Raw genomic sequence first — 22,013 nt, forward strand, 5'->3', positions numbered from 1 at the left:
CTCGCAGCTCTACATTGCAGTAACACAAAATGGCCACCAGCTCAGTATCTGGCAAGCTAAACAACAGCAGTGGCGCGATCCGTGTGACTTTAAATAGCCGATAAAATTTAAATGAGCGTTTGACTCTCTTTGGTTTCTAACACTGAAGTTGCTTTTAGCAGCAGATTCTTTTCTTTTTCTCAATCCGGCTTTCAATCCATCTTTATGAAGGTTGCGAAATTTCATCAGGGCATCTTCTATGAACCAACCAAGGCTCCCACACAACCTGATGTGATAACACAGAGGTGGCCTTGACTTCTTCTGTCTTCTGGGCAGTGCAAGGGTTTTTCAATTGCCACAGGTGGATGTTGCTCCTTTGAACTATAATATCAGTCGTCTGGTTATGCTTCATTCTGGCGCACAGGTACTCTTCAATCCACATGTTCCTTGTCTTCGACACCTTGACGAGTCAGTTTTAGAACAGCAGCAGCAACATCTCTAGACACTAACTATGCATGGATTGGCTAATCTATTTATTTTAGTTAACTACATGCACAAAGTTATACTTCAGAAGAGTTAGATTATAAAAACAAGGATATTGTTAATAGAAAAGGCCTAAGTATGTTAGCTCTACCACAAGGGTGCTCAATCCTACTATAGATTTACCTCTGTGCAGATTTGGTTTTGAAGATTCTGATTGGTTCCAAAAAATGACCTGAACCAGCTAATCATGCTCCTCAGGATCACCTGTAAATTACCACAGGTGGGTTAAAAGAAGGACCTAAATTGAGATGAAAGGGAAATCTCAGGACTGAGTACCCCTGAACCACATTGTATCTACTCAAACTGGTTAACAGTCAACATGCACGTTTAGGAAATATGTTAGACCATGTTATGTAGTCAAAAACATGCTAGCCCGTTTTCGCTAGTGAAAACAAGCGCAAACACTCTTCTCATTTAGTGCAATGTAATAAAATAAAGCACACATTCACAGAAAGAAACTAATGAAAAGAAACAAAAGGACAGGAAGACAGAGAGCTGTGAGCTTACACTGCTATCCTCAAGTGCAGGCCACCTTCTGCTTGGAGGAGAAATCTGCAAGCGTGACTAGCCTCCGTGCGATCAAGAGCCTAGCAGTAAAACTGAGCAGAGGTGGGGGAGGGGCAGAGCTAGGGCTGTACCATGGATTTTACAGGGGTGCTACTTTTATTTATGCTAATAAATATTAAATGCACTACTATACGGATTTTAGACACTGACAAATGAGCTGCACTATGTATACACACACACACACACACACACACACACACACACACACACATGCACACACGACTCTAAAGGAGAGAAGTATGATTGTCCTCTTAGCAATTGCTTTTTTTAAATTCAGGGGTTGCTCTCAGATTTTCTTACTAAAACACATGTTTTGAAACTGATAATTCAAACATATATTAGGCCTCAACATATCAAACTAGCTGAAATTAGTTCTAGAGCACAGTCACACTGCAATGTAGCTCCACCCTCTTGCTGCAAAGTAACACGGCAGAGCAGACAATGGAAAATTACTGGAGAGTACGGGTCATACCATTGTACGAACCGAGAGGGGGAGACACTGCTAACTTGGACGTTAAAACTGTCCAAGTTCCAAATAGACATTAACTACAGGTTATTTCCATCTGAGGTCTAACTAATCAGAGGGCTTTTATATCTGCCAAACAGCAGGCATATTTAGAGCTTTAACTTGGAGCGCAAAAAAAATAGACAGTACATTTTTCAGTTTGAATCTAAAAATGCAAAGTAGTTGAAAAATGAACCTGTAACGCAGTGGTTCTCAAGCGCAGCCCATGATTAGTCGTGACTCAAGCACGTCTAGGCACCTTACCTCAAGGAGCACACAAAGAGTACATGGGAGGGGGAGGGGAGCACTGGTTGGACTCTACCATGTTTGTGCTTGTCATATCTTCTACGCTAGAAAAACAATATTATTTAATTTACTAAACCGTAACTAGTATATCTTTCAGAAACAACACTGAGTGTTATATCCTCTCCTCAGTGATTAGAACGGTCTATGATTAAACAAGCAAAGACAAACAAGCAGGCTTTTTATTAAATTCCGCATTGCAAAAAAGGCACTAAAAAAATGATGTATAGAATTAAAAAAGCTGTCAAATTTTAATGGGGATAAAATCATGGAAGTGAGAGAGAGCGCTCTACCCTCCTCACTGCTGCATAACATGCAGTCAAAATCTGTAGAAAGTACTGGTAATAGACAAGGAATGTACCATTTCTAAAAAGAGGGGTGTGGAAATGTATGGCCTTTTGTATACAAAGAACAATACAAGTTACAACTTTCTAAATTTACATACAATCAAAGTTTAATTATAGTGTACTGCTGCATTCACAGATCATAGCTCACATCTGAATGGAAATGTGGCAATTTCTGTGTAGCACTAAGAATCGCAATAGTTTCAATAATCAGAATCTAGCTTTGAAGCAAGTTCTAAGCCTATATAGGTATTTCAGCCGTACAAATTCAGAAATGGCAGTACATTTTTGCCTAAATGCTAATTCATATCTGCATTTTGTTCTTCATACAAGTTGAGGACACAGTGTATCCCAATGGCTTGGTGTTTTTTGCCTTCTCTGGATGAAGCCCCACATGCTTATTTTACCCTGCATAAGTAGCCACAGATTTTTCTGCACCGCTAATCAGAGGCAGCGACACGCTGCTGAATCTACAGCACAGCAGCAGGGAAAATTATAGTTGAGCTGATTTGAGCTCACAATCTGAGGTGGATGTGATGGGAAAGACCAAGAACTGCAAAATACAAATAGTATAAAGACATCTGTGAACGAATGACTATGCCTTTGAAATGAATCAAACATTTGTTTTAAACCTGAGTTATTGGGTTGAATCAGTCTAATGACTCACTCGCTGAATTAACATCTGACTTGCTTAGTGACTCGCTGTCATTTTAGTCACGTCCAACTCAGAATTAACAGGGAACTAAGACTTCACATGCCATGCAATAACAGGTTCTGCGTTGGCATCTTAGTACTAGTAAATGTTAATGGAGCAGATGCCAGGCTCATTCACTAGTACTGTGCATTAGCCAGCTGATTATGGTTTTCAAAGTCAAAACATAAATATTAAAATTGCTTCCTTTGATAAGAGTGGCCAGTGGAATTTTGTTTTTAAAGGATATTCATCATTATTGCTGTTGGGATCGTTTTTGTCCTAAGAAACCACAGTGTATGTGCTACAAAGTAACCATGAATAATTCAAACTCTGCTGATCAAGCTACACCAAAACATTACTGATTAAATTAAAAAATAAAATAAAGAAAACAACAGTAGTACACAGTCTAATCTCTCTACTTTAACTACAAGAAGCAATTCAGGTCAGTCATATTGTTAGCAATTCAAACTGTATTTTCTTATGGGTCACTTGGAAATAACATAACACAGATATAATATAATAAAGCAATAAGCAGCCTGAAAATGTATATCATCAGGGTGTAAAATGAAAATATCTCTTTTTTTTAAAGATCTAAAGCCGCTGCTAAACTTTGAGGGGGTAAAAAAGAGTGCCAGAACTACAGCGTGTTTGTAAAGTTTTGGATAATATTGGTATATTATTTATTGGTTTCTTGTTTTGCATTACTAAATACTTAAGTTTATTTTATTTATTCTTGAAATTCGGTATTGTGGGACTGCTGATGTTCTTGGTGGCTTCTTAAGCTTTTGTGTTTCAATTATTTATAACTGTGAGTTGCTTTTAATAAAAACATTCAAATGAATAAATGGTATTCGCAAATGTGCATTAAAAATATATAACAGAAATTCTTAAATGCATTTTAACCAGTATTCACAACAGATTCCCAAAAATGTCAGCCGAGACACCGCTAAATCTGAAATTATTTGCTCCCAACATGAAACACAAGATTTGCCAAAGTCCTTCCCCAATTCTGACTGAGACGGAAGACATCTAAGCAAAAACCTACCAAATGGACTATACCATTTCTAAATGACAGAGCAGGACAAACATTAGGAGAAGCTAATCCATGCCAAAAATAAAAAAAGCAAAGTACTATTAGAGAGGGTTGCTTGTGAAATGGGTACAAACCTAAGAACAAAAATTCAATAACTTTCTTTAAGAAAAGGAAAAAAAACAGCTTCCCTCTTGTAATGCTACTGTATGCACAGCCAGCTGTTCACAGACGCGACCTGCACAAACTAGCTGAAACCAGTTCTGACTGGCTTAGCACTGGGTTGTATGTCATAGATCTCTCTCGTTTGTTAATCTAAACTAGGTAACATACGCAAACTTACTCAAGGATCAAGCTACCAGATTTACTTTTATAATAAACTAATAGAGAATTTCCTTGTTGTGTGATGAATTACTTCATAACTATATTCTAAAACAGAATTAGTCAGAATTATCACACAAGTGCGTGAAATGAGAAGTAACGAAACATTTCATGGATTCAAGCCTAAAACCCTCCTACAGTGACTAAACCAAACACGGCACAGCAACAGTAAAACGTGCACACTGCAGCCCGCACTCTCAGAGCCAGGTCTCTTTAAGAGCCCTTCCCCCACGCTGCCATTTTACACTCGCAGCTCTGCACTGCAATAACACAACATGGCCACCAGCTCAGCTGCTGTCAAGCTAAACAACTGAAGTCGCACAAATCTTAAGAAGAAATGACTGAATTAAATAAAGCGGCTTAGTTTCAGGACTGCTTGGTGTGGTGTTTATCTTGCATGTAGCATGTTTCTTCACATCTGACTTTTCTGGTTCTTCCCGTCAAGATATGTCCAGTGGTTCATCCACACAGCAGGGGAATTTCTTGCTTTTTAAAATTAAATTGAAATCTGATTGTAACGGTTGTACAGCGCTTGTGTTAAAACACACAAGTGTTTTCAGTCATCAAGCCTTGTCATTCCACCAAGTGACGCCACATGACAGAGGTGGTCTTTTGTCTTCTGAATGACAAAGATGGTTTCCATTGACGCGTCAGGTGTGGGCTGACTTCCGTCTTCTGGTTTGCTTCATCCTTCCACATTGGATCACTTTTAAAGGGTTGTCTCTTCCATCCACACAGGCGTTTTACACCTTCAACACTGTGCTCAGAGAGTGACAGTTATGGAGTAGCAGCAATAGCCGCTTTGTTGGTTATGCAGCATCAAAAATACTGCTAACCGAAAAAGCCAAAAGCACATTCTACATCGGTTACAAATGGCACGTTGCATCTAAACCTAACCACTTTCAATATAACCAACAAAGCTGTCCACATTGGAAGCACCTGAAGCCTTTAGCTAATGAACACCTGATTTTTATGTACACCAAGCTACACAGCTATTCTAGTCACTTGTTCCTCTGTCCGTCTTATATAAAATTATTTTATTTATTAATATGAATTGTATTTTACTATTTAAATAACTTCTGAACCTTGCTGGGTTGAATTTTCTAGTTGTTTCTTACTGTATGCATCCACGTTTTCTTCAACATGGAAGCCTATTAAGCGTTTTCAGGGCGCTTCGTCAATCTGCCATATTGACGGCACTGAACATAAACAATGCCACTGAACCGAATGAAACTTGCATATTTTGCTGATGATTGCTGCTGAAAATGGTCAAATATTGTCATGTTTTGGCCTGTACTAATCGGCCGTACTGGAAAAAACATTTGGAGTACTATAGACTGTCAAAAGTCTGAGAAACAAAAGGCGTTTGTGGTTGGCCAAACTGAACCAGGATTTCTAGGGCAAGAATGTTGAGAACATTTGTTTGTTCTTTTCATTTCCAGTCAGGTAGGTGAAATATTAGGTTAATATCTTAATTAATACTGCTAGTACATATCTTTACCACCTATAAACATTAGTTTGCCAAAACATTGCACTCTTTCCTTCTCTATATGATTTAACAGCTTCCACCTGGTTTTTTTCCATGGTTTAGACTGCATAAATCAGCAGGACGTATTCAGTAGTACACTAACCATGGAAACCATGGTGTCGTTTACAATTGAGTAATGCCGACATGCCCGCGCACCCGGGTAACTGACCAAACCGTGACGTAAGTGCAAACCCTCTATGGGAGAGACTTCTGGTTCAATAGCCGCTATAGAGAAATAACGAGAAGAATAACGAAATGCAGTAAACAGTAAAACTGCACTACAAACCAGTGCATTCATAATTAAGATAATACATTAACATGTTATGGTAAGACACACCAATCTGCAATATCAAGCAGCAAAACAAGCCATTTTGTACAATCAACTATAGCTGGATGTGGATGAGACCGGAAACCAGAACCATAAAATTTACAAATGGCCATGCCCACACTTACGAGAAGAAAAAGGTTCCCCCCCCCCCCCCATCTTTTAAAAGAAGTCAAATTTTGTATCACAAGAGCCGCTTTTCCACTATCGGGCCGAACCGTTCTCAATGCTTAACCGTTCTGTTCCGTGCCGATCCGGGCCAGTCAGCACAGATACGGTTTGATTTTCCACTGTGGTGCATATAACAGAACTCTTTGGAATGTAAATACAAATGCGTCAAGTCGTTGCCTTGGGAACGCAAGAGTAGACAGCCCCACTTCTACTGTTATTGTCCTTTTGGATGTGATATGTATGTTTGAGTTTTTTTATTTTTTCCCGGCACTGTTTTGAACTTTTCTTAATGCCCTACTCTGCAAGACACTGCGCTATAATTTTAAAAACTTTTCGTTTCTCTTTGCACCCTCCAGCTGTTTTTGAATTTTTCTTTCTGTCCAAATATCAATATTAGCGCAAATGTTTCATCCACAGACCAAAGTGTCTCAGCCATTTATATTTATATTTACCGTATCTGCTTACTGCGCATCCGCTTAGCCATAGAGAAACTGGTAGCCAGGCAACAGCGTGGCGACGTCATGCACACGCATTTTACCAGCCCGGTTCAGCACGGTTGTCTAACCGTGCCGAGAATTCCGGGCCGAGAACGGTTTGTAATCGTTCCGTGCCGTACCAGGCTCAGGTGGAAACACAACTGGAACTGTACCCGACCGTTCTAAGAACGGTTCGGCCCGATAGTGGAAAAGTGGCTTAGGTGTGTTTCCATTACAGATTTGCACAAAACTTTCCATTAACATAACATAATTTTTCCTCTCAATAAGTCATGCCAATGGATGTTTGTAGGTTTACGTATGTCGAAGCCACCGCACTAGCCATTAATTTGAATTGTAGGAGATGTAGGCATCTGTCTTTTTGCTCCTGGGACAGCGAGTGTAAAAACTTTGTTGCGATATTAGGGAGTTTTTGCGAAATTGACGTGTTTCCATTAGGTGTATTTTTAATTTGTGCAATTTGAAGTGTAATGGAAACACAACTAATAATTATCATTGTTTTAGTTTATGGTTACTTTACTAAAAAGTAGTTCAGAATTTACAGCCCGTAACACACAGGCCCTAAATTCCACCCAATCCTTTGTGTGGAGCAGAGTTTATCCCAGCCTCTAAACAAGCACACAAGGCAGCTAATCAGGGTCCTAAGGATTTTGAAAATTGCCAGCAGGTGTGCTAAGGGGGGCTGGGCCCAACCGCTGCTGAAAGGAAAATCTCCAAAAGCAAGATTAAGTACACCTGAAACACATCTGCCAAAATCAACTTTCAGTACAAGCTAGCAAAGTCGTAACACAGCAAACCATGCATCATTGGCTAACACTTTCACGTTAATTGTAAGTAAATCGCAAGCACCTCAATCACATTAATATTACTTTTAGTTAATTAAATATATTTCATACAGTAACATAAAACACTTTCACAAAAAGTGAAAGAATAATGAAGAGACAAACAAATAAACATGGACAGGAAGACAGAGAGCTGGGAGCTTACACTGCTATCCTCAAATGCAGGCCACCTTCTGCTTGGAGGAGAAATCTGCAAGCGTGACTAGCCTCCGTGCGATCAAGAGCCTAGCAGTAAAACTAAGCAGAAGTGGGGGAGGGGCAGAGCTAGGGCTGTACCATGGATTTTAAAGGGGTTCCACTATTTAATTCTACTCAGTTATCTTAATAAATGCAATAACATACTTTGCTCTAAAAATGAGTGGTGCTGTGTTGCACACACACACATAACTGCAAGAGATTAAAAAACAACAACAAGTGTTACAAAGAAAAACTTTAATTTGTTAATTTATTCAGGTTTGACTTTTTTCCATTACTAATATAAACTTTACAGTAGACATGCTGTGAAACAGAATTGAAATAGAACGGTTCCAATATAAATCAGGTCTCAAAATACCAAACCAGCTCAAATTAGTTCTAGAGCACAGTCACACTGCAGTGTAGCTCCACCCTCTTGCTGCTAAGTAACTCAGCAGAGCAGACAACGGAAAATTACTGGGAGAGTTTGGAACATACCATTATAAAAAGGGGGAGACACTGCTAACTTGGACGTTACTACTCCCTGAGTTCCAAACAGGCGCCAACTACTTGTCATGTCCATCTGGGGTCCGCTTACTCAGAGGTCTGACATATTCACCAATTAGCATTGAAATGATCAGCAACTCCTTTAATGAGCGCCCCTCAATTTTAACGAACGTGCACAATAATGATTTGTTAATCTAAAAATACAATTAATTGTAAAAAATGAATCGGTAACGCGTACAAGTGTAGCTCGTGATTAGTCGTGAGAGAACTCAAGCACATCTACCTTGAGGAGCACATGAAAGGGGGAGGGAAAAACAGCTTGGACTCTACCACGTTTGCTGAGGCGTCTTTAAAACATGTTGCCCTCTACACCAATAAACAATATCCTTGGGAACCCTACTGTATCCTGCAAAACCAGATTGAGACAATAAACCTCAACCTCTGGTCCTCAGTGACCAGAATAGCCTGCAGGACCTTGACATGACTGAACAAACGTGTGCGTTTCCAAATGCGAAAACACACACTAAGTATAAGATGAGAAACATAAGTACTTAAATATTAGTGGGGGTAAAACTCATGGAAGTGAGAACAGAAGACTCACCCCTCCCCCACTGCTGCAGAATGAGCACAGCGAAAACAGTAGGAAGGGCAGACACGGATCGTACTATTATTTAAAAAGGGGTGTGGTGACAAAAACTTCCTTTTAATGAAAGAATACAACAGCTATTTCAAATCTCCGCCATTAGCAATCAGGGTGTTGGAATGCTACAAAATCATACTGTGAATATAAACACATTCTCTTCACTCTGACAAAGAGGGTTCATATGCAATTTTGAATCAAGCTCTTATACATTACCAATGCCATTTTCCATGCAACATTCAGCGTTTTTTGGATGCCTCTCTGGATGAATGCACACATGCATGTTTTACCCTGCACAAACAGGTAGCCACGGTGTTTCCTGCACTGCTAATTAGCTGCACCGATGCACCTCTGCTGAATATACAGCGAAGGAAAAAAATTTTTTTTCTTTTTTGCTTAGCTATGAGCTTGCAGGCCAAATTGAATGAGATGACAGGAAAAAAATATGCAGAGGCACTCCTCATTTTACACAGATTGCTGATTAAATAAATGTGACCCAGGACCACAAAACCAGTCATAAGGGTAATTTTTTTTTTTTTTTTTTAGATTTATAAAAAATATTGAGAAAATCGCCTTTAAAGTTGTCCAAACAAAGTTCTTAGCAATGCAATTACTAATCAAAAATTAAGTTTGGATATATTTATGGTAGTAAGTTTCTTCATGGAATATGATCTTTACTTAATATCCTAATGATTTTTGGCATAAAATTCAATGATTTTGACCCAAACTATGTATTGTCGGCTATTGCAACAAATACACCCGTGCTACTTAAGACTGGTTTTGTGGTCCAGTGTCACAAATATCAAAAAGGTGTTATTCTATCATTTCTATATTTAAGGTTAACTAACAGCAGCTATTACTTTAAGTCGGCTGTTACGAATGCCTTTGTCACTTGAATAAAACATGCAGTCATTATACCGCAGTTATGATGAGCAACAATTAATAAAAGGTTGAATATCATCAGGGTGTAAAATGAAATTACATTCACTTTAGAAGATTAAAGCTGCTTCTAAATTAGGAAACAACTGTGTAACTGTACAATATTTATTGCTCTCTATTCCCCATGCACTAGCTTTAGCTTCATACATTTAATACTGCCGTAACTTTATCATATTCTTATCTTTTTTATTCTTATTGGTAAGATGCTTTCAATAAAAGTACCTGCTAAATAAATAAATATAAATGTGCTTTATATTTGCATTTGCATTAAAAAAATAACTGGGATTTTGTTCACAAGAGTCTTAAAAGCTTAAGATTACTATACAGATTTATAAAACTGCATATAATAAAAATTGCCAAGAGACATAGCTGTAAAAAAAAAAAAATCTGCTGCTAACATTTCCAAACCCCCACCCTAGTCCTGACTGAGACAGAAACATGTCTGGAAGTGGAATATACCATTTTCTAAATTTCAGGGGAGCAGAAGCATTTGGAGCTAATCCATGAGAAAAATAAAATCTAAGATATATTAAAACAGAAATTCGTTGGTTAGATATTTTACAGTCTAAAAAAAAGCATCAACTGCAACAACAATGCACAAGAAAACAGCATTTTTCAATGCTACTGTATGCTCAGCCAGCTGCTCACAGGCATGACTGGCAGAAACTGGCTGAAACCAGTTTAGACTAGTTCAGTCATTAGCTGTCATAGAGCACTCGTGTATCGGAGATAATTTGAAAGTTTCTAGTAAAAGATACATAAACTAACTATCTGATCAACCACATTCAAATTAAATTATAAAAATGTTACAATTTTAGAATAAACAATCATTCTCATTTTCTGAGCATTAAACCGTAATCACTTTGAAAATTCACACAATTTTGAAACAGGTGCATGAAATGGAACATATATAATGAACTAGAGCTTAAAATGCCTATGGAATGACTAGAACCAAACACGGCACAACGGCACTGAAGCATGCACACTGCAGCTACCACTGAGAGCCACACTTCAGCAAAGTCTCTTTAAGAGCCCCTCCCCCATTCTGCCATTTCATACTTTGCACTGCAATAACACAAAATGGCCACCAGCTCGGCTGCTAGCAAAGCCAACACTAGCAACTGCAGTATTTCTGTGAATTTACTGTGAAGAAACAAACCATACCAAGTGTCTTTATCTCAAAGACTGTCTAGATTAGACTACAGACTGACTTAATCTAGCACTAGCATTTCTTTATCTTCAGCTCAAGGTCATCTGTGGCCTTACTGTTTCTTTTTAAAATTCGTATTTTGTAATACTGTTCCACCATCAAGGATCTCACAACTTCAAGACAGGGCACAGTGTTTTCTAGCTGGTTCATCCTACAACCTTCATCCTCTAAAGAACTACTGACTGTTGTTGCTGAAAACTTGCTCACTAATTAGGAATGAAAACAGCTTGACAGATTCAACTACCTCTCCTTTTCCATCATGTATCACAAAGCCGCATTCTCATAGCAATTGTGAAGCTTACCTAAATAAAGACAACAGTACAGAGCAGATATAATCATAAGTCTAAAATGAGATGCAGCATTTCGGCATTGTGTCGCAGACTAAAAAAGCTGTCGTGCAAGTAAGTGTTGCATTCTCAGTGTTGCCACAAGGAGGGCTGAAGCAGACATTAGGGTAAACTAGGGCTGCAACCAATGGTTATTTTGATATTCAGGTAATCTAACGATTATTAAAACAATTAATCGACTAATCGACGATTATTTCACTTAAGTAGAATTTGATCTATTATTCAGCTTTTGCAATTCGTTTAAATATTCCATATATATTCATATAGAGCTACTTTAAAACTTTCATTGGGTTTATTTTGTCATTGACAGGAAAGCGTGCAGTACATATTAGGGGTGCAACGATAAATCATTTTGATTCGATTTTCGATCGCAACTCTCTCTGGAATCAATTCTAAGCTTAGTTTTAAACAGCAGATGGCGCTCTAGGTTAGTTTTTAACCGCACACTTAAATGCTCACAAAGAGTAATGCAAGTGGTTAAATGAACTTGCACCTCTGCTTTTATGATACTGCCCACTGTGAACACTCTTGTAATTCGATTCAAGCTTTCCGAACTTTCGGTGTGTTCACACTTGTCATGTTTGGTTTGATTAAAACGAACTCTGGTGCGATTGCTTTGTTAGTGCAATTCATTTGAGTAAGTGTGAGCGCTGCCATTCAAACCCTGGTGCACACCAAACAAGCGGACTGAGACACTTCCAAACAAACTCTGGTGCAGTTCGAATTAAATATGAACCAAAAAGGACCAAAAACTTCTACACGAAACAAAAATAGGAAGTAAATCACAAGATGTGATGCTATGCGACATGATTTCACAAAAGGGAACAAGCGGTGTTTCCAAAACAAAATGAGCAGAGGGCAAACGTGGAGCAACAAGGAGGTAAAGTGCCCTTAATGAGCTCTTTGTGAGTTTGCAAGTGGTGCAAATAAAGACATACACATAACGTACTTAGTGGCGCTTCAAGTCAAACACACATATTTTTTTTGTTTGGAGTTTCGGTAAGTTCCGTCATGAACTATACCCCATTCAACCCGACCAGTTGTAAACGTATCACTATGCCTTTAGGTTTGGTATCTTTAGGTTCGCTTTCAAAAATGCCAGTGTAAACGCTAAGCAGACCAGAACCAAATGTATCACACCTTTTTGGTCCAGACCAAATGAACTGAATTACAAGTGTGAACACACCCTTTGTGAATGATTAGTTTAGGTTCAAGTGGTGTGTGTAAGGAACTGGAGGGAAGCAGAGTACCGCTGTTTCTAACACAGTAGGCGTTTCTCAATGTCAAGGAAGGATCCTCGGAAGCCAGAATTTCGAGGATGCTACGTCATCGTCATCCGTCGAAGGACTGTTCCAATGTCGAGGATCCTCGGAATTTCAACCAAGGACTGTGTCCTTCATTCGAAAAATATCCCATACACAGGAAAGGATGCATAAGTGTAGCCTTCGCGCTCTTCGCGCTCTAAAATCACCCACAATCCTATGCGCGCAGCTTTGCTATCTTGTTCAAAAATACAAATGTCGGACGTTAGCTGAGTCATGAAGGGAATGAAGGGATCATTCTGCTCAATAGGGTAAAAATGGTGTAGTTGGGGAAATTAAAAATAAACTTGTTTGTGAGATAGGATAAGTCTTTAACAAATAGTTGTTAAATTATAAATATTTTTAAATATCAAATATTATTACAATGGCTTGGTTGAATTCCGGTGTGTTATTTATAGATAACAGACAACCGCGAAGTAAACGGCACACGGTTGCCATGAAAAACAGAGGGTTGCTATGGACGCAGTTTTGTTCACTCAGGCAATATAATCGTTTTTAAATCAATAAACTCCTTTTTAATCATATTGATTTTTTGACTGTCAAGTGTGTTTAAACAGTGCAGGGTCAATTTGACGAAATGGATGTAATTATTTTTAAATGAATGATAAGAGCGGACCTTTCACTGAGGTAATGACGCAATAACGTGCACTTGCTAGCCTGTTCCATTTATGTGTTCTCCGAATGCTTAAGAGGAGCCTCGCCTAGCCTCTGAAGGAAGTGACTTGGAAGGACCAGTCCTGCCAAGGACGTATCCTTGACATTGAGAAACACCTAGTGTCTACACTGGACACGAGTGGAGCGACAAAATACTATAGAACCTATTAGAATCAGTGACGCTGTCTACACTGGATTTGGTGCGGCATGACAAGACAAATCCCCAACACTAAACCAATGCCTCTTTCCATTTATGACGTATTCACACAAAGTTCAAATTATTTGCAATGGTCGCTTTCAGTGTAGATAGACTTTAGCTGTTGTGGCGTGACGCGACAATTGTCATCCAGCGTAGACACGGTGTAAATCACGCATTGCCATCTGCTGGTAAAAACGAAGCTCAGAATCGTTTTCAAAAAAGAACTGCGATGCATTCACGCAAATCGCAGAATTGTTCCATGAATCATCACACCCCTAGTACATACATTACCGTTAGGACGATTGCTAATGGTAAAGTACTGCTTGCTTATATCGAACTTATTACGCTCAAACAAAAAAAAATTAACAAGGCTTTACCATGAGTATCTGGGCCTTAACATGGCAGCATTTTTTGTTTGTAGTTTTGTCAAACTTTTCCACACTCTACTGATCTGGCTTTGTTTGCACCTCTCTTAAGTATGTCTTCTTTTATTGAACTGCAGCCAGGATCTCTTGCACTACAGCGCCACACTGGTCAAAACACATTACTGCAAGCCCTTACAGTAACTATTCAACAAGAAAATATGTCAATGATTTTTTATTGTCCGCGTTGTTGATAATGTTGACTAATCATTTCAGCCCTGGTGTAAACATCTTCTAGCATTTTTTTTTCTACGAGGTTAATTCCTGTCACGATAAGTGTGAAAAACACCTTGCTGTGCAAGTAACTTAAAGTTGACTTGTTAATAGCCAACTAAATACATATCTAAAAATAGATCCAGTCAATGGCACAGTCATTTGAAGGTAGCTAACTCTCACCGCCTTTATTACTGAGCTCTGATAACATTACAACAACGCAAGAATCGCATGCATTCACATGTGAATTTACGTGTACAGTATGTTTTTGGCCTTAAGGCATTTTCTTCAACCCACACAGGCAGTCTACACAATCGACACCTTGTGCTTGATGAGTGACAGCTGAGTAATATCTGTAGACAATAACTGAGTACTGCACCTCATTTGATTCAGGCAGGATCAGATTATGAAAGTAGAGATATCGTTTACCAAAAAACCCAAAGGATGTCCACAAGTACGCAAACTTTTTAAAACTTGATACGGAATTAATTTGGAACAGAGTCTGCAAAAGATAATAGTGATAGCCTCACTGCAGGACTATGCCCCCCCCCCAAAAAAAATTTAATTGTAATGTTTAATAATCAGCTGTTGTTGAACATGTCAAAACTAACAGTCAAATATTAATCTTTTCGGATTCGCAAAATTCTAAGATAGCCAAATTATAAGCAAAGTCGTACAGTATGCACCGGGCTTAACACTATCTACAATTGCGAAGTTTTTATAAATCTGACTCCAGGTAACAATTTATCCATTTATACAAGAAGAACATGAGTATTACACATAATCCATGCTTAGCGTTACATTGTGCCTTTCTTAAACAAACGCTAACAAATTAAAACATTAGAAGGAAATTATTTACTTACCTGCATCACAGAGGAACCTGTGAATCAATAGTAAAATGTGCCGAACAAACAAACAACCCCACATTCGCGCAAATAGGCAAAATGTTACCAATAAAATCTCAGCCACCTATTCCTAACACTGGGATCCTTTAGAAAGGCATGCAGAGATGTAGTTTTTCTACAACCAAGAACAAATGGTTTAGGGACCTTCCCTGACATCTTAACAAAATACAGTAACAATAGTAACCCTTTCAGCGAAGGAGTATCTTATCTGCTCTCTCTAACTCAATTCGGGTGGGGACATTCAAATGAACCCCACATCTTCTTGACATCACAACGTGGCCTTTTTCAAAATGAGTCATTACCGCAGTGTGAAATACTTTGCTATTTGGACAGCAAGGAACATTTGATTTCTGTAATTTCACTGTTTATAGTAAAATTACACCTCATGTCAAATTATCAAAAAAAAACTTGTTTCCTCAAGACAACCTGTTATAGGACATAATGACCTAAATGTTTCTTGAAGCAAATTCTCCAAGAGCATGACTGAGCACACCCGAACCACAACATTTCTGCCTAAATAAACTGATTAAAAACCAATAAATCAATCTTACGCCTAAGGAAATACACGTTTGTTTGTTTTTCGAAATGCTAGTACCTTCCGCTACTGCTAACAAATTGCAAACAAGCCACTCATAGCAAATAGCAATGGAAATGAACCATGCATTCTCTCAAAGATTCTAATGATAACACACACATGAAATTTCACAAAAGGACAGAAAGACAGAGAACTGAAGCTTACACTGCTATCATCAAATGCAGGCCACCTTCTGCTTGGAGCCTTCTCTGGCCTTAAATCCAAAAGTCTAGCACTAAACTGAGCAGGTTGGGGGAGGGGTGGGGGAGGGGCCTGGTTAGGATTGTACCATTAATTTTGCAGGGGTGTTACTATTAACAAAGATGCTTATATAGAGCTGGGCGGTATGACCAAAATTTTATATCAGTATATTGGCTTACATTGACCGGACTAGTATTAACCCAGGTTTGATTGGTCTCACAAAATGCTGCTGTTCACAAAGAAGTGACAGTGGCACTCATAATTGTAATGAGGTGAAGATATCAGAATTCATGACTTGCAGTCAAAATACACAACACTTTATTGTGCATTCTTCATATTCCAGGACATGTTTGTGGCAGAGGTGGTGAAGCAAATTGCTTGTGTTGCCTCCTGCGGCTACAACTTTAGCCTGACCACATTTACATATGATGTAGTGATGCACCAAAATGAAAATTCTTGGCCGAAACCGAAAACCAAAAAAGAATTATGCCAATTATTAGTACCATTGCATTTATGGCTATGACTGTGTACTAAATCTTACTAGAATCAAGGCACTGCAATTACACAAATTAATATTAAAGTTTCAAAGAATAAATCAATTATATCAATTTAAACAATTATTATCAATCAAGTATTATATTACTTAAATAACATATATTTTACTGCCTTTGTTTAAATTGTTTAAATTTTTATAACACATTATCTTGTGGATCCATGAGTTCACATTTACAACTCTATGCGTTTCTCTTCCAGCAGGAGGCGCTGTCAGAATGGTAGTATACAAAGCAGCGCAACAAATGATTTTGAAACGTGCAGCGCTCATATTTATTCCATGGATAGCCTTTTGAAGTTTCATCACAATTCTTGTCTTTCAGTCCCCACATTTAAGACCACCTGAAATCATAATTATGACTTTCATAACCTCCTAATAACACTGCAGTCATCAATGAAAATTAAGAGCTTTATTTAAGACGTTTCTTTTTATTTTTTTTTCCCACCATGTTCGGGGCACAAGAAAAATATTAAGGCACTAAATTAATATCAGCATATGAAGTATAATTGTCTCTCATTGTCTCTGAAAGAATGCACATCAGATGCTGAAAGTCAGTTTTTACTTTCACTTTAACATATTGCGCAGTTTTCACGTTACTTGTGTGATATCCATTGGCTCACCTCCATGGTTTAAAACATAAATATTTATAAAAATACAGTATATAGAAAAGACATATCTTTAAAATATTGCGACGTAACTGAAAGCTACATCTGTCTGCGCAATGCGCCGATCTCAGCTCTCATCACCCCCTCTTGAATTTTCGGCATTACAAGTTTTGCAAATCGCTAACCCTGGATCTTTCTCAGATATACTGAAATACGTCCACACCGCAGATGTGTTGCTTCAGACAAGCACATGCAAGCTGCAGTTTCTGTTTGCGTCAACATACGTGTTCCCGACGCTTTGTATGCACACATATTGTATTGGGGTATATGAAAAATTAATATCATTTTTTTTAAAACACCGGTATTCTGTATGAAAAGGTATACTGCCCAGCCCTACGCTTAAATACTTAAAAATGGGAAAAATAGCAGTACTTGTGTATATAAATACACATGGCAAACATAGCAATTTTTTTTTCTTATTTGAATTGGCCTAATTAAAAATGTTTTCTTTTCTCATAGCATAAACCTAAATGTGGACATGCTTTGAAAAAGCGCTGAAATACAAAACTGTTAGAAAATGATGTAGTTGGACTACACAAAATATCAAACTAGCTGAAATTAGTTGTGGAGCAGAGTCCCACTGCAGTGTAGCTCCACCCTCTTGCTGCCAAATAGCTCAGCAGAGCAGACAACGGAAAATTACTGGGAGAGTTCGGAGCGTACCATTATAAGGACTAAGAGGGGGACACAATCTTACTTGTATCGGCAGAGGAAGCCAGGCGCAGGAAACAGCATTAAACAGCCTACTGCAGTTTTCATTGATTGGGAAGTGTAAAAACAGTATCTACTCTCTTACCTTCTTCTGTAGTTCCAGCAGAATGGACAACTATTAGCCAAGAAATAATATGACTAAGAAGAGAGTTTGTATGCAATATCTGTGTTTAGTGCTTCTGTAATGCGTAACTTAATGTTGTTTAATAACACATGAAGTGAAAAAAGCTATTCCTGAGGAATGTGCTCCTGTTGTAATAAGGTACAGTCAGGTGATCATTGTCGTAAAATATCGATCAAGTCCTGGGTTTAATAAAGAAATGAGCATGAGAAATGAAGAGATTAGTTGTTTTAAACTAGGATGTAGCATGAAGACAAAAGGTAGGCAAAGAAACAGAAATCTGATATCTTTGTTCTCAGAGGACATAAAGTGAGAGGTAAAGAAGCCTCGCTACTCAAGTATGACAAGCACTAATTCCCTCACACTAGTCCAAGTTTCTTGAAACCCTCATTTTGATTGTTAAAAAACTATAAAGAAATCAGTAACGTTTTTTATTGTACGCTGCTGGTTTCCAGAGCAAGCTATTAAGCCTGTAAGGTACCATTAAACATTAGAAACTGAATCTTAAATTGGTTGTTAGCGCACAGCCTGGTTGGATAAACAGATGGCCAGAATCAAACCATTTGTTCCACCAAACAAATATAAAGATGTACATGTGACACTGCTACATAGCTCCTGTAGCATAACTAGCATAGCACAGTGCTAAACTGCAAAGGTCACATGCATGCAAATACGCAGAAGAGCTTCGGAAAGCAGCTAAGGACCGAGACATCAAGTATGATTAAATATGTTAATATCAAACCAGGGCTTAATTGGGTCAGCAACAATAAAAAAATATGAACAAATAAAATCGGACACAATAGATAAAACCCCATTGTAAAGGAAAATAAAATTGTTTCCACTCAAATCCTTCAGGTACTAATAATTAGCAAAAAGCTCATTGGTTGTTAAATACATGAATAGTGAACAACACCCCTTGTGAGGAAAAAGAGAAAAGTGCAAAAACTAAAAGAAAGGACGGACTATACCATTATGCAGTTGTGCATAGGGGAGTGTCCACACCACATGGATAATGAGAACAAAAAGCTCCAGCATTTTGAACCAATTTCATCTAAATCCTATTGAAATTTTTAAATACTATTGATTTCTATGCAATACTACCGATGTATATGTATATGCCATTTTATGCCAGGAGAAGTCAATCATGAGCCACTACATTATATATAAGCGTGGGGGAGGGGTGGGACCATGTGCTTTGCAGAAGATTTTAGGTGTTGTCTAACAGCTGGTAATGTCAGTAATTTTTGCCGCTTTTGTTAGCGTGATAAGACTTTCTCGCTTGAAATTGTCACTCTTAAATTATGCTTCCATTACAGCTTTTTGTAAACACAATGGCCAGTATGTTACAAAGGCCATATCAGATTACATGCACATTCTTGCGACAGGTGTTAAGCATGTCTGAGGGAAAAGGGGCACGGTTTAAATAAGAAAAATATGCGTTGTGTCCTATTATTAATAGTTGTGTCCATCCATGTGAGCATTGTTACATAAGCTTTCCATTGAGGTATGGTTTGTTTGGATAAGACAATATTTGGCTGAGATACAACTATTTGAAAATCTGGAATCTGAGGGTGCAAAAAAAATCTAAATATTGAGAAAATCACCTTTAAAGTTGTGCAAATGTAGGTCTTAGCAATGCATATTACTAATCGAAAATTAAGTTTTAAAATAGGACATTTACAAAATATATTCACGGAACATGATCTTTACTTAATATCCTAATGATTTTCGCAATAAAAACAAAATCGATAAGTTTGACCCATACAATGTATTGTTGGCTATTGCTACAAATACTACTAAAGATAGCTACTTATGACTGGTTTTGTTGTCCACATGATAGACACTATCCCCCGGTTTCACAGACAAGGCTTAAGCCTAGTCCTAGACTAAAATGTAAATCTGGGCTGTTTCAACTGAAATAAAATTGCACTGATTGATTTTAAAATATATCAGTGCCTTTGTTTTGTCTCAAGATGCACACCAGTAATGTTTTTTTCTAAGCATGTTTATAAAAATTACTTAAATGTCCTAATTGAACTATGGCCTGATCCTGGCTTAGTCTAAGCCCTGTCTGTGAAACCGGGCCTATGTGTATTTGAATTATTAGTTTAGGAAACATTCCTGTTACATTACATGCAAATCTATCATGCATATTCCATGGCCTACCTATTGTCTGTTTGTATCTAGGTATTGATTTATATTGAGATACCAGTGGCTGGTTATCAAACTGAAGCCAATATTTGGTGTTGAGCCAACTACTATTAGCAGTACTATTGTATCAGCAGACCATGATGCTTCATGTGTTTTTTTCTTATCATGTGGAAATAAAGAAATAATGTAGTCCACCCAGAAAGGAAACAGTTGTCATCAATTTACTCACCCTCTTATGTGGGTGTGATACTATTTAGGAATGAGTTGGCCTAAATGATGACAAAATTTTCATTTGTGTCTCTAATATATGGCCACTGTAAATTCACCCATTTTTTTTAATTAAGATTGTCTAAAAGCTGAATAGATAAGCTTTCCATTAAAGTATGGTTTTAGGAAACAGCAAAATATTTGGCTGAGATACAAATATTTGAAAATTAAGTTTTGATATATTTACGGTAGGAAATTTACCAAATATCTTAATGGAACAAGTTCTTTTCTAAATACCCTAATGATTTTTGGCATAAAAGAAAAAATCGATTATTTTGACCCATACAATGTATTTTGGCTATTGCTACAAATATACCTGTGCTGCGTAAGTCCAGGGTCAAATACAAATTTGATCACATAAAACAAACATCATATCATCAGTGTCTATTAAGATAAGAATAGTATGCTTTCTTGATATGAGACCAAGACACTTACAGTATACTGTAAAACAATTCACCTTCTTCAGCTAACCTGAGACCTTTTAGAAGGTAGGCTTCAGGTGGAAAAATTCAATTTGCAATTTTTTTACTAATTTAAAATGAAAACATTGCTTACATTAAACAACATAGCATTAAGAATCGTAAAATCACCTTAACACAAAATAGTTGTATTGTTAAAAATTTGTAGAATTAATAATAACACATCCATACGGCACAAATAGCTAGTGACCTGAAACCTTTGTTGTTCACAGTGCCGCTGTGCATTCAGGAAGTAAAGCTGTGCTCCCACAACCGGTTTCAGCCAGTTCTGTCCTATTCTCTACTACACTCAGAATATGAGAAGCTCTCCTTCCATCTCCTTCCATCCCTTTTTCTATTGTTTTGCTAAGCATTAATTACGATGCGAAAAGATTCACATTTGGTGGAGAGTAAAGACCCATCTTTAAACTAAAACCTTTTTGAGCTATTAAGAGTCAACAACAGCATTAGCAATTGTGAAATCCTAAATTCAAGTAACCGCTTAGCGCACAAAATAGTTCGTACGGTTTGACCCTTTTAGAAACAGTAAGAACAGAAGTTTATGTCCCACTGATAGCTAGCGACACAGCTGTTGTTCACAAAGCCACTGTGTTATCAGGAAGTAAACCGGTTTCAGCCAGTTCTGTCCTAGTTTCTTCACTCAGGATATGATAAGCTCTCTTACTCCTTCCTTTCATTTTTGCATTTTTGAATTTTCATATGAATGTTAGAAGTAGCGCATTTTCCTTTGAGATTAAAGTTTGTCCTTTCAAGTCATTCCATTATGTTATAAAACTTCTGGATGTGAAAAAACACATTAAAATTTTTTTTGATATATTCCGTTTTTGTGGCCGATAAATTACAGGACAGCCAGGACCTGTGATAAAACAGTACCCATTAACAGTGCTCAAAAGGGAAGACAGGACTAAACCATGTACTCATGGAACCACAAACACGTCGTACTTGCCACAACAGCTTGCATCAGTAATTGATTTTAATCAAGTTTACTCAGACCTGATGTCTGTGAACAAATACATATGACTGTCACACAGCGTAAAAGTGAAATCATACTAG

The 22,013-nt window shown here is 37.8% G+C and overlaps 1 protein-coding gene across 3 annotated transcripts in view; it reads right to left on the reverse strand.

The window, feature by feature from the left end:
* atf7ip (activating transcription factor 7 interacting protein) overlaps nt 1-22,013 on the reverse strand; it is a 40,745-nt gene that overhangs the window by 14,765 nt on the left and 3,967 nt on the right. Inside the window, exon 1 of one of the 3 annotated variants that reach the window (XM_073845557.1) lies at nt 7,852-7,924. The exons of 1 other annotated variant lie outside the window; for it this stretch is intronic. The gene's annotated coding sequence lies outside the window, so the exon portion shown is untranslated. Of the gene's footprint in view, nt 1-1,029; nt 1,087-7,851; nt 7,925-22,013 lie in introns of those variants that run through there. One more of the 3 variants, XM_073845555.1, reaches the window with a different exon arrangement.

The sequence above is a fragment of the Garra rufa genome, chromosome 8 (genome assembly GCF_049309525.1).
Source record: "Garra rufa chromosome 8, GarRuf1.0, whole genome shotgun sequence".
NCBI classification, from domain to species: Eukaryota; Metazoa; Chordata; class Actinopteri; order Cypriniformes; family Cyprinidae; genus Garra; species Garra rufa.